At 35.3% G+C, this 13,388-nt stretch overlaps 1 protein-coding gene across 1 annotated transcript in view; it reads right to left on the bottom strand.

Annotated features, from left to right (window-relative positions):
• Nucleotides 1-909: 909 nt before the first annotated feature.
• LOC134232936 (uncharacterized) overlaps nucleotides 910-13,388 on the bottom strand; it is a 39,150-nt gene continuing 26,671 nt past the window's right edge. Inside the window, exons 11-13 of the mRNA XM_062714932.1 lie at nucleotides 7,394-7,509; nucleotides 7,058-7,208; nucleotides 910-1,318 (exon numbers count right to left, since the gene is read on the bottom strand). The gene's annotated coding sequence lies outside the window, so the exon portion shown is untranslated. The remainder of the gene's footprint in view (nucleotides 1,319-7,057; nucleotides 7,209-7,393; nucleotides 7,510-13,388) is intronic.

The following is a 13,388-nucleotide window of genomic DNA, read 5'->3' on the forward strand; positions in this document are numbered from 1 at the left end:
GAAATGAAATCGCCTGGACAGTTGTTGTAAGGTACCAATCAGCATAGATTAGTACACTTCTTGCATACAAAAACAACCGAATAAAGTGTTTTTCTTTGGAAATAAAAGAGACCCTTAGACCGTCTCTGTCAACATGGTAGCGGAAAACGGCCAGGGAATTGTCGTTAATCCCTGATGTCGGAATAATACTCGAAAAGCCAATGTTGAATAATTTTATAAGAATTCTATTGAAAATTACTTTATTGTCTATCAAATTGTTGCTTGAGGTCCATTAAATTACTTTGATATCAAAATTAGACAAAATTATTAGTACATGTAACACATCAGCAGTGATCAGCCTATTTTTAGCAGTTCGAGTTGCGCGGTAGATTTGATTTCGTCACAGTCGAATCACCTTAAATGACTCGAATAAGTGTCTCCTACGTAGATATTTGATTTTTACTGATTTTTATGAGACCGGGTGTCACGTGTGTATTAGACTAGTTTCCCGTCAAAGAAAAATAGACCTGTAAGTGGAGCACGTGTATGACAGTGCCAGGACGTCCGTCGTCTAACCTATTCGATATTTCTGTCAGTCATATTGTTAACTTTGTTTATATTCCAATATATTACTTCTAAATCGTTTATTTGTGTCTCTCGTTCATATACAAAGTCTTACACCATTCATCGGATCCATCCATCCCTTTTCCATGTTTATGAACGACCGAAATTCTTCCAACTTTTCATCATCAATCTTCAGGTGTTTTTGTGCCTTTTAGGCTTTAATTATCAATTATCACGAAAACAAATACTCCAATGCAAGAATTTGTTCACTACATGTATTATGATTACTGATCATAAGTAGTCTTTCACAATATATTCCCATCGAGATAGAATATTTGCCTTATGAATTCACAGCGTAACCGCCTTTTAAGCTGATTTAAACCTTGCGTATTTTTTCAAAATCTGCGACGAACAGTTAGTGAAATAATTTAACTTTCAAAACATAGTAATTCAATTGTTTGTCTCAAGTTACATGTATATATAAGTAATAAATAACAAGTTCAGAAGTTTCTAGAGCTCCAATAAAATGGGTTCGGCAGTTACGGAGAAGAAGCAACAAATGCACAAATGTTTACGCGGACGACGCACAAGGAAGAAAACAGGTGGCAATAGGTCACCCGAGTGTTCCAGGTAATCTAAAACATACACTTACTTTCATTCTTGCAAAGACTTTGGAGTGAAATACTGCAATTTCTACTTAGATATTTAGAATCACTACACTGTAGAGCCATGCACATTGCAACCTTCTTTTCTGTGCTTTTTTCAAACGTTTTGACTACAATAAAAATCAAAAGTTTCATTAAGAATGCCAAAAGATATTATTCAATTTGTATGTTGATCGAAGTAAATTTATTGATTAATGTAATTATATATATATATATATATTCATTTCATTTAATTTCTAAACTATTCCTAATGTATTTATTTTGTGTACTTCAGATATACATTTTCTTTACATCAATTCATCGTCGATCATGTTTACATGAACAAATGACGTTGCCTTCTAACTTTAAAAAGTAACAGCAAAATTAATTATATATTAAATAATTATAACTATTTATTTTTAATTGAATAAAACTGTCCACAGCACCCTACATGTACCCCTATGCCACCCCGAGATATAGCAAATACCATATGATGGTTTCACTTGCAATGGATCTTACGTTGTATAAGTTTCAGTAACTATGTAAATTATCATTTTTATTTGCAAAGAGAAATGGTCTTTCTGAAATATTATCGAATGGATAAATTACTCTGAAAACAAGAAGTGTTATAAGGAAATGAACGGTGTTTTTAAAGAAAAGGATAATATAATGATATAATGATACATATCTCATGAAATTGAAAATCAAAATTTTTTTTATGGTGGTCTGATAACCATTTATCTCATACGTGTTGAGGATATTACACATGAAATAAACCACTGTTTGGTGCTTTATTAATATCAATTCCGATTTTGACATAACCCCTTTCTTCAAACATTAAACTTTAAGTTAAAATTTCTGCCTTATAAATGAGTGATAATGAGAAAATGTTTCGTTAGAAGCAAGACAAATACTTGAATACCTCAATGCATTTTCAAATTCTATCTGCACTTGCTCATGGTGTCCCCTCCCAATTTATTTTTTTTTCATGAGAACTGTTACTCCAAGCAGATATACTGTAGATGAAAGAGATTTCGTTGACCGTTGTTGGGCTAGGCCGAAAAAGCCGTTTCAATTATGCTTACTCAGGGGCGTAGTATCCGGGGGGGGGCCAGGCCCCCCACGTCTTCTGCCGACATTACCTTTACTATAGAAAATGTTTACTGAAAGGAAGGTTGGCCCCCCACATTTCAGCAAAGGGTAGTGTTAGAAAGAAAATTTACCCCAAAAAGTTTGAATTGAAAGATAGTTGGTCTTGAAAAAAGTTAGCCACTAACCCCCCCCCCCCCCCCCCCCCCCCCCCCCACGAAATCGGATTTTCGACTTTGGGCGAATTTTTCCTTTTTTTTTTTTTGCTTGTCAACTTTTTCAGGTAAGTAAAAAAAAATTTTCTCAGGTTGGCCCCCCCACTTCCAAAAACGATGCTACGCGCCTGTTACTTACCATCGATCTACAAGTGCCTAGCACCCTAACTGACTGAGCATATGGCGCATGAAAGGATGAGTAGAACTCATATGATCAATGATCCTTACTAGTTTGTTTTAATTAAAAGCCAACAGATAGCCACACATGTTTTAAAAATGCAGATATCAAAGATTTTAGTTTTTTTTATGATCTACTTTCTTTTGGCATGTCAATTACAACAGCGCAACGTCATAATTTTTTTATATAAATCATTCATAATGATTGTTTTAAAGGGGTTATCTTAAAGTTTTCTTGAAAGCGAAAATCAAATGAGATACGTGTAAAGCAAAAAATTATAATTGTGTTATGTGATATTTTCTTTATCCCACTTGTTGAAATAGTATATATTTTCTCGGCAAGCCTCGCGAATATATATCATTTCAACTCGTTAGATGAAGCAATAATCAAATTACACAATTCAGATATCCTCTGTTTTTTATTTTAACTCTTACATGTAGGTTTAAATGGTTATAATAGTTTTAAGTAAGCACTATGATACTAAATCATCCTGTATATATGACGCATGAAAAACTTACATAAGTGTAACACCAACACATTTTTGTAAAGAATCGTATAAGAAAAATGACAGTTAAATTTTTGTATGGTATAAATGATAACAATGAAAGGAGCTAGTAAACTTACTCTTCCCGATCATTTCACATGCGAAAACATCGGCTGAAATGACGTAGCGATGCTGCTCCAGGTCGATAGACATATATGCCCAGATAGCAAGACATAGTTGGGCCAACATTGGCCCAATTTTTTTTTCCAACGTTGGCCCACTGTTGGTAACCTTACGTTGGCCTACGGTAATTTTGCTCATCGGCCCAACGTTGATCCAACATGTTGGCTTATTGTTGGGCCAACGTGGGTATAATTGTATGACAACTAACAGCCAACCTTTATAACTGGTTGGTTAGGTTGGCCCAACGTTGGCCCTTTGTTGAAATGTGAGATGGCATATTGCTGGGCCAACGTAGTTATTAGTGTATGCCAACTAGCAGCCAACCTTAACAACTGTTTGGTTAGGTTGGCCCAACGTTGGCCCTTTGTTGAAATGTCAGATGGCATATTGTTGGGCAAACGTAGTTTTTAGTGTTTGCCAACTAACAGCCAACCTTAACAACTGGTTGGTTAGGTTGGCCCAATGTTGACCCTTTTTTACAATTAATGTTAGATGGCAAATTGTTGGGCCAACGTAGTTATTACATAGAAACATTTGCAATTAGTTAAGTGATGCTTTACATAAACCTATTTTATGACTGTTTAAAAAAAATTAATACACATTTCAATCTGCATTCATAATGCATGCATGGACTGCATGTTCAATGAAAACATTACCAATGATTCGCTGTGAAAATATTTTATATACATCAATTCAATCATAATTTACAAAATTAATTTTAAAATAGACAATAGAGGTAAATTATGAAAAATGATCAATTCAAAGTTCTTAATCAGGGCTCACTTCCTTTATTACTGTCTTTTTGTTGTATTCTCGCTCTTTTTCCGTCCTTCGTCGCCTCCCGTTTTCTTCATCTTGATCTTTGTCATACGTACTCGTACTTTATATACTTGTTTATGCATGGTCTTCGATTTCTTTGCTATTTACCGCGACAACATTTGTTTTCCTTGCAGTCTCTGACTGAAAATATACAAAATAGTTTGATATTAGAAACAATACAATTACTGGTTCAACTTATGAATAAATATTACTTAAATCTTTTAATAAAGAAAATAATGTGTTATAATATCAGTGCACCTTAATTTCCTCGTTACAATCGTGTCTGTAATAGACAGTTAAGAATTAGATAGAAACAACTTAAAAGATGTTATTTTAATAGCCTTAACTTACAGTGCTTGTGTGCAAAAACATGAAAAGAATGAATTCCGAATCAATTTTAACAGTTAACCTGAATAAATAAGAATAGATATACTTACATGTACATCGCATCTAAATGCAACTATAGCAAGTGTATACTAAGTAATCCACAAATTTAAATTTCACTTCTTCTTGCTTGCCCTGCATTTTCAGTCTATGAGCCTCACCACCTGTGAGTAATTGAATCTGACAGCTCACTCCACAGTTTGGTGTAATTTGATTCCCGATCTCCAATCTTTAGCGAACGCCTAACTTTTGTTTCAATTTAATTATAAAGCTGTGTCATTTTGATTTATGTATATGTAGGCTTCATTCACATCCTGTTCCTGAGAACTTATTCAGTCTTCTCTAAATTCTCATGAATACAACGCTCATGAAAAAATTCATTATATCAAGGGTTTTATTTCAAATAAATAAGCATGCATATGCACAATTCAAAAAATATAATGAAACACTTTTTGGTGCTATGATCACTTAAGTTCAAAGTTAAAATATTGCAAATATCAGTTCTAAACAAAAACAGTCACACAATTAAAAGCATGGACATAGAATGTCCTCTTAATTATTTCAGAATGTGCATCTAAATTAAAACTTAATTAGAACCAACGTTGTCCCAACGTAAAGCTCAGCAGCTAAAAATGACACCATTATTTAATTGGCAGTATAATAATTGGGCCAGCGTTGGCCCAATATAAATATCCCATCTTTGAAACACCTAAACAAGGAAAACTCGTGCTAACATCGGGTCAACATTAACTACTACCAACTTGATAAGACACGTTTTCTAAGGGTGTATTACAAACAGTGGGCCAACGTTGGGCTAACATACTACTACCAATTTGATAAGACAATATTTAAGGATGTATTACAAACAGTGGGCCAACGTTGGGCCAACATACTACTATCAACTTGATAAGACGCATTCTTTATGGATGTATTACAAACATCGGGCCAACCTTGGGCCAACATACTACTATCAACTTTAAAAGACACTTCTTTAAGGGCGTATTTCAACCATTGGGCCAACGTTGGGCCAACATACTACTATCAACTTGATAAGACGCATTCTTTATGGATGTATTACAAACATTGGGCCAACGTTGGGCCAACATAGTACTACCAAATTTAAAAGACACTTCTTTAAGGGCGTATTACAAACATTGGGCCAACGATGGGCCAGCATACTACTACCAACTTTAAAAAGCACTTTCTCTTTAAGGGTGTATTACAAACATTGGGCCAACGTTGGGCCAACATACTACTACCAACTTTAAAAAACACTTTCTTTAAGGGTGTATTACAAACAGTGGGCTAACGTTGGGCCAACATCAACATCCCTCCTTCCTTGGGAAGTAAAGAGAATGGAAGTTGCTAACCGTTGGGCCAACGTTGGGCCAACATAGGCATTCTGTCATGGTCGAGAAGGTTGGCATGGTTACATTGGTCCAACGTTGACCCAACGTTGTTCCCCCAACGCCAACCATACAACCTTTTGCCAATGTTGGCCCAACATAGTCTTGCTATCTGGGTATGCATGTTTATGATTTCACCAGAAAATATCTAATTATTCAAAAAATTTGAAATTTTGCCTAACTGTTTAATTTGTTCTTCGTTAAATGTTGACGAAATTTCCTAAATTTATCTCTGCCCTTTATGGAGTAGAAGTATATATCTCAATAATTTCCAAACAGCCCTCATACATATATAAATAAAATAACACAGTAACAATATTAATAGCCTACGGTTTCATATAAAATTTAAATCTTATAGATCAGTTGATAAAGAGCCTTCAGTCAGGAAAAGTGGCGGGGGTTATTTTATTGCCATGTTATCATTTTCTCTAGCTTCCCTGTGTATTGGTGATTGTTTTGATCTTATAGTCTATTTTAATTGTCTAGTTAAAAATAATAATTTTTTTTTTCATTTCCTTTCTACACTTCCTTACTCTTCTTTCTTTTTAACTTAGCTGGCTTTAACATGTGTTTTAATCTGGTTATCATTTTAAATTTCTTCCATGTTTATTTATACCCCCTTACTTTTGAGTTCATATTTTCCTTTTGACATTTTTGATATCAGCTATTTCGTAGCTGATTAGATTTTATCCATGAAAGAGGCATTTTTAAATCTTTCGAGGCTGAAGAACTTACATGTTAAAACATGTTTTTCTTCTGACTTGTAGTTAGATCCCAGATTGCTCATGCAGTCTATTTCATTTTCAAAAATACATCATATGTGAATAAAAACGTCTCAGTAACATTGCAATTCAGGCTACAGTTCCAAATGAAATTAACACGCATATGAGTCTTGTGAAGCAGTTTGTAAAGAGCCTCTGATCGGGAAAAGTGGCCGGGATTATTTTATTTAGTACAAAAAGTGAAGTATTGACAGTTATTTCTCCCATGTTTTTTTTTTCTCTGTTGTCAAGAATCGTTGACGCTCAAAAACATTTGTGCGTTTACCCATTATTTTTTCAACTTTAGTGCATGTACTGCATTTTTTTAAGACCTTCAAAAGAAGGAAATACCTGAAAAATAAATGTTGTATGCATATGGTCCCCCGCACTCATACAGTGTCTTCCTATCTGTATAAGTACTGCAGCTGTAGAAACACTTTTTTGGATTATGGGAATGTACCCCGTGCAGTATCTCTTTTTGAATGCATACACAAGTGTAATTCTGGAAGAGTTTATAAATTATTATCAATTATAATTAAGAATTCGATTATATAATTATTTGGAGTTATAATTACAGTTATCTTTAAGTTGTTTTTGCTTGATACATGTACAGCCATGTATATTGTATCTTACCTGAAATAAAATTCGAATTTTAAATTCAACTTGATATCTATTAAAAATAAACACCTTTACAGCAAAGAACATTTTTTCTTTTTCCAAACATAGTTCCTGACACATTCCAATAGAAGGAATTCTCATTTCAATGGATATAGAAGTGTTGATGGCAGAATCTTGGTAGCAACCTGATTTAAACAATAAATATGTTAAGAATGAAGTACCCCAAAGGTGATCATCAAATTCTCTCAATTGATTTTTTAACACGTACTTAAACTATTGAATTAAATCCAATTGAATTTGTATACGTACGAGGGTCATTCAAAAAATATGTGGACAATGTTCCTAATTGTCATTTTATTATTATAAGATAATAGATCAAAACATTTTTGTAAATACAATCATTTGTCGAGGTGTGAAGTTTCATCTCGTTTTATTAAATAAAACTCATGCTAGACAATTTTTAATGCAGCATGTTTTGTGTGAAAATTAGCGACATCAATCAACCAAACTTGTAAGAGATTTATTAGGACCCGACACTCCAAACCACACTTCTAGTAATTATGATTTTTGCATAGAGCAGATTAATATTTGATTTGAATTATGCAAGTACATGTAGCTATTAAGAAGCCTCATCAGGGGCCACGGACATAAATCATGGTGTTTGTTTTAGGTGAGACCGGATTATTTCGTCACCTATATTCTTGTGTTTGCTGTCAGCTATAATTGGTTGCGAATTAAATAAAGTTTTGCACTCTGGATTTCTAAGAATGGTGTCCCAGTATTTCAGAATTCGTTTTTTCAGTCCTTTAACGCAAGGGTTAAATTTAGTAACCAGTACTGTAGGGTTACGTAATGAATGTTCTTTAGTCTTTTTGATGATGAGTTTTGATCGGTTTGTGTTGACCGTTTCCTTGATAATAGGATCAATTTCCAAAGTAGAGTAACCTCGCTTTGATAAGTGCGTCTTGAAGTCATTAAGTGTTGCATGTAATATTTCAGGGTCGGTAGTATTTCTTGCATGTCTAATGCATTCTCCTTTAATGAATCCTTTAAACACAGCTGGGCTATGAGCGCTCTGTCTGTGTAGATACTGAAAGTTATTTGTTGGTTTGATAAACGACTTGATATCTAGTTTGTTAGAATTTTGAAATTTCTGTCCCTTATACACTGTAGTATCAAGGAAGTTCACAACAGATGGAGAAATTTCAAATGTAAATCTGAGATGCTTGTGCCAGTGATTGCCGATATTGATGAATTCTTCTATCTCTGGTTGCGTTCCATTGAATATTATGAAACCGTCATCACGGTATCTGCCGTGGAAGACAATTTTGCTGGCATGACGAAATTGTGCCATTATTTGCTTTGTGATTTGATACATTCTGATGTCACAGATCTCTGGACTGGGGACTGCCCCCATACTTGCTCCTATTACTTGTTTGTAATATTTTCCATCGAATTCAAAGTAATTGTTTTCCAAGACGCATTTCAGTAAGAAGTTTAGATCTTCAGGGTCCGGATATGGAATGTCTAATTGCGTTTTATTGGCCTGTGTGTAAGCCTCATTTACTGATGAGAGAAGTTCGTTGAATTCCATGTTTGTGTACATACTCGTCACATCATAAGTAATTAATAATGCGTTTGTTGGCAATGTGAGGCCTTCGATTTTGGTGATAAAGTCCGTAGTGTCTTGAATATAAGTTGATTGTTTTTGTACAATGGGTACAAGAAAATAATCGCAATATTGTCCTATTTTCCTCGTTGGCGTATCGCATTGCGAGATAATTGGTCTACCAGGTGGTAATTTCCTAATGCTGCACTGGCCGTTTATTAGAGCATTGTAAATGTTTGCTGGTATTTTGTGGGTTTTCGGTAAAAGGTATAAATGCCCACATCTGAGTGAAGGTTTTTTGTCATTTAGAAATTTGTAAGTTTCTTTGTCCAGTGACCCATTTGAATGCATTTCGGCAAGTTTATTTTGAATGTTTTCATGCAATTTGAGCATGTTGGGTTCAGATACTTGCATATAGTGCTTAGATTGCAGTTGGCGTTGTGCTTCTAAGACATGCTGGTCCTTGTTCATGATGACAATTGTGTTGCTTTTATCTGCTTTTTTAATAACAATGTCATTGTTATTTTTAAGAGATAAAATCGCTTCTCTTTCAGCATTTGAGATGTTTGATCTCTTTTTTACAATTTCCAAAGAGGAAAGTTCCAATTTTGTTTTATCTATATATTCCTCGAGTTTGCTGCATGTAAATGGCGGTTTGTAGCCAGATTTTTTTTAAAGGGGTGAATGGCAATGTCGTCTCCGGTATCAAAGTGGAATTTGCATCTGAGTTTTCTGGCAAATTCTTCAAAATCTTTGAGCAGCAGGCTTTTAGCATTGTCGCTTTTAGGCGTTGGAATAAATTTTAAGCCTTTGCTTAGAACTGAGAGTTCATGTTGGGATAAGTTGTATCTTGAAAGATTTAGAACAAACTTTCCCCCTGTTGCCGTAGTTTCCTTGCAGTGAGCTTTAACTCCCCGTAGATAATTACGAGTGCGTTTAGCATTTTTGCATTGTTTACTCCGTCTATTTATTCGTCGAGCCATTCAAATAGAGGAGCAGTAGGTGGTAAATTATATTGATTATAGCGAGGCGCTATAGATCAACAGTGAGAATTTTGATGAAATAACGAATCCGTCTAATTATCAATAAGTGTTGATAGATTAGAGGATAAGAAGAGTATGTGGCTTAAGAAGCCGATAGCCAGATTCCGGTGTTTCGTTAAGGTCACGTGCGAGGGGGCGGTATTTGTTTAAGAGCTGGTCCAATGGATGCCTAATGCACACCAATTTAATGGTAATCAAATCCTGAGGATGCTAAGTCGTCTGATGTACATAGTGTCATAATATGAGATTAAAATAAAGATCCGTCTTAATATCATATGATGATAATAAGAGGATTAATATTGCACATAACTGTCCAAATCCTAAATGAATTCTTCCTGGTTTATGTTGATCTGGTCCTTCAATATATCCTTGTATTCACAGTCTGATATTCTCGTGGTTTTCTTGCCTGGTAAAACGTTGGTACTATTGTATGTGTATACTTGAGCAAGTCGAAGTATTTGATTATAAGAGAAGCGTAAAAGACGATCTTTAAAAAGTCACAGCTCAATCCTTTACAAACATGTGCTGATTTGGTAAAGGAAGTGCTGGTAATAAAATGTCTTAGAAGACAATAGAAGCAAAGAGTGCGGCCGGATTGTTGGATGACCAAATAAACCACACAAGTCGATCGCTGTCCAAGGGAGGGCGATGCACGGGATGATGCCGGTGGGACATTGTCCCTAGTCAAAGTGTGAAAATTAGCGACATCAATCAACCAAACTTGTAAGAGATTTATTAGGACCCGACACTCCAAACCACACTTCTAGTAATTATGATTTTTGCATAGAGCAGATTAATATTTGATTTGAATTATGCAAGTAGTTGTAGAGTGTTTCGGCTATTAAGAAGCCTCATCAGGGGTCACGGACATAAATCATGGTGTTTGTTTTAGGTGAGACCGGATTATTTCGTCACCTATATTCTTGTGTTTGCTGTAAGCTATGATTGGTTGAGAATGAAATAAAGTTTTGCATTCTGGATTTCTAAGAATGGTGTCCCAGTATTTCAGAATTCGTTTTTTCAGTCCTTTAACGCAAGGGTTAAATTTAGTAACCAGTACTGTAGGGTTACGTAATGAATGTTCTTTAGTCTTTTTGATGATGAGTTTTGATCGGTTTGTGTTGACCGTTTCCTTGATAATAGGATCAATTTCCGAAGTAGAGTAACCTCGCTTTGATAAGTGCGTCTTGAAGTCATTAAGTGTTGCATGTAATATTTCAGGGTCGGTAGTATTTCTTGCATGTCTAATGCATTCTCCTTTAATGAATCCTTTAAACACAGCTGGGCTATGAGCGCTCTGTCTGTGTAGATACTGAAAGTTATTTGTTGGTTTGATAAACGACTTGATATCTAGTTTGTTAGAATTTTGAAATTTCTGTCCCTTATACACTGTAGTATCAAGGAAGTTCACAACAGATGGAGAAATTTCAAATGTAAATCTGAGATGCTTGTGCCAGTGATTGCCGATATTGATGAATTCTTCTATCTCTGGTTGCGTTCCATTGAATATTATGAAACCGTCATCACGGTATCTGCCGTGGAAGACAATTTTGCTGGCATGACGAAATTGTGCCGTTATATGCTTTGTGATTTGATACATTCTGATGTCACAGATCTCTGGACTGGGGACTGCCCCCATACTTGCTCCTATTACTTGTTTGTAATATTTTCCATCGAATTCAAAGTAATTGTTTTCCAAGACGCATTTCAGTAAGAAGTTTAGATCTTCAGGGTCCGGATATGGAATGTCTAATTGCGTTTTATTGGCCTGTGTGTAAGCCTCATTTACTGATGAGAGAAGTTCGTTGAATTCCATGTTTGTGTACATGCTCGTCACATCATAAGTAATTAATAATGCGTTTGTTGGCAATGTGAGGCCTTCGATTTTGGTGATAAAGTCCGTAGTGTCTTTAATATAAGTTGATTGTTTTTGTACAATGGGTACAAGAAAATAATCGCAATATTGTCCTATTTTCCTCGTTGGCGTATCGCATTGACTTTGACTAGGGACAATGTCCCACCGGCATCATCCCGTGCATCGTCCTCCCTTGGACAGCGATCGACTTGTGTGGTTTATTTGGTCATCCAACAATCCGGCCACACTCTTTGCTTCTATTGTCTTCTAAGACATTTTATTACCAGCACTTCCTTTACCAAATCAGCACATGTTTGTAAAGGACTGAACTGCTACTTCAAAGATCGTCTTTTACGCTTCTCTTATAATCAAATACTTCGGCTTGCTCAAGTATACACATACAATATTGCCTTTCATTCAATTACTTTGTACTAATGCAAGAAAACCACGAGAATATCAGATTGTGAATACTAGGATATAGTGAAGGACCAGATCAGCTTAAACCAGGAAGAATTCATTCAGGATTTAGACAGTCATGTGAAATATTAATCCTCTTATTATCATCATATGATATTAAGACGGATCTTTATTTTAGCCTCATTTTATGACACTATGTATATCAGACGGCTTAAGATCCACAGGACTTAATTACTATAAAATTGGTGTGCATTAGCCACCCATTGGACCAGCTCTTAAACAAACACCGCCCCTTGCACGTGGCCATAACGAATCATCGGAATCTGACTATCGGTTTCTTATAGCCACATACTCTTCTTATCCTCTAATCTATCAACACTTATTGATAATTAGACGGATTCATTATCTCATCGAAATACTCATTGTTGATCTATAGCGCCTCGCTATATACAATATATTTACCACCTACTGCTCCTCTATTTGAATGGCTCGACGAATAAATAGACGGAGTAAGCAATGCAAAAATGCTAAACGCACTCATAATTATTTACGGGGAGTTAAAGCTCACTGCAAGGAAACTACGGCCACAGGGGGAAAGTTTGTTCTAAATCTATCAAGACACAACTTATCTGAACATGAACTCTCAGTTCTAAGCAAAGGCTTAAAATTTATTCCAACGCCTAAAAGCGACAATGCTAAAAGCCTGCTGCTCAAAGATATTGAAGAATTTGCCAGGAAACTCAGATGCAAATTCCACTTTGATACCGGAGACGACAATGCCATTCACCCCTTTAACACAAAATCTAGCTACAAACCGCCATTTACATGCAGCGAACTCGAGGAATATATAGATAAAACAAAATTGGAACTTTCCTCTTTGGAAATTGCAAAAAAGAGATCAAACATCTCAAATGCTGAAAGAGAAGCTATTTTATCTCTTAAAAATAACAACGACATTGTTATTAAAAAGCAGATAAAAGCAACACAATTGTCATCATGAACAAAGACCAGTATGTCTTAGAAGCACAAAGCCAACTGCAATCTAAACACTATATGCAAGTATCTGAACCCAACATGCTCAAACTGCATGAAAACATTCAAAATAAACTTGCCGCAATGCATTCAAATGGGTCACTGGAC

The sequence above is a fragment of the Saccostrea cucullata genome, unplaced genomic scaffold (genome assembly GCF_032062105.1).
Source record: "Saccostrea cucullata isolate Sc308-1 unplaced genomic scaffold, CSIRO_AGI_Scuc_v1 ctg3676, whole genome shotgun sequence".
Taxonomy (NCBI): Eukaryota; Metazoa; Mollusca; class Bivalvia; order Ostreida; family Ostreidae; genus Saccostrea; species Saccostrea cuccullata.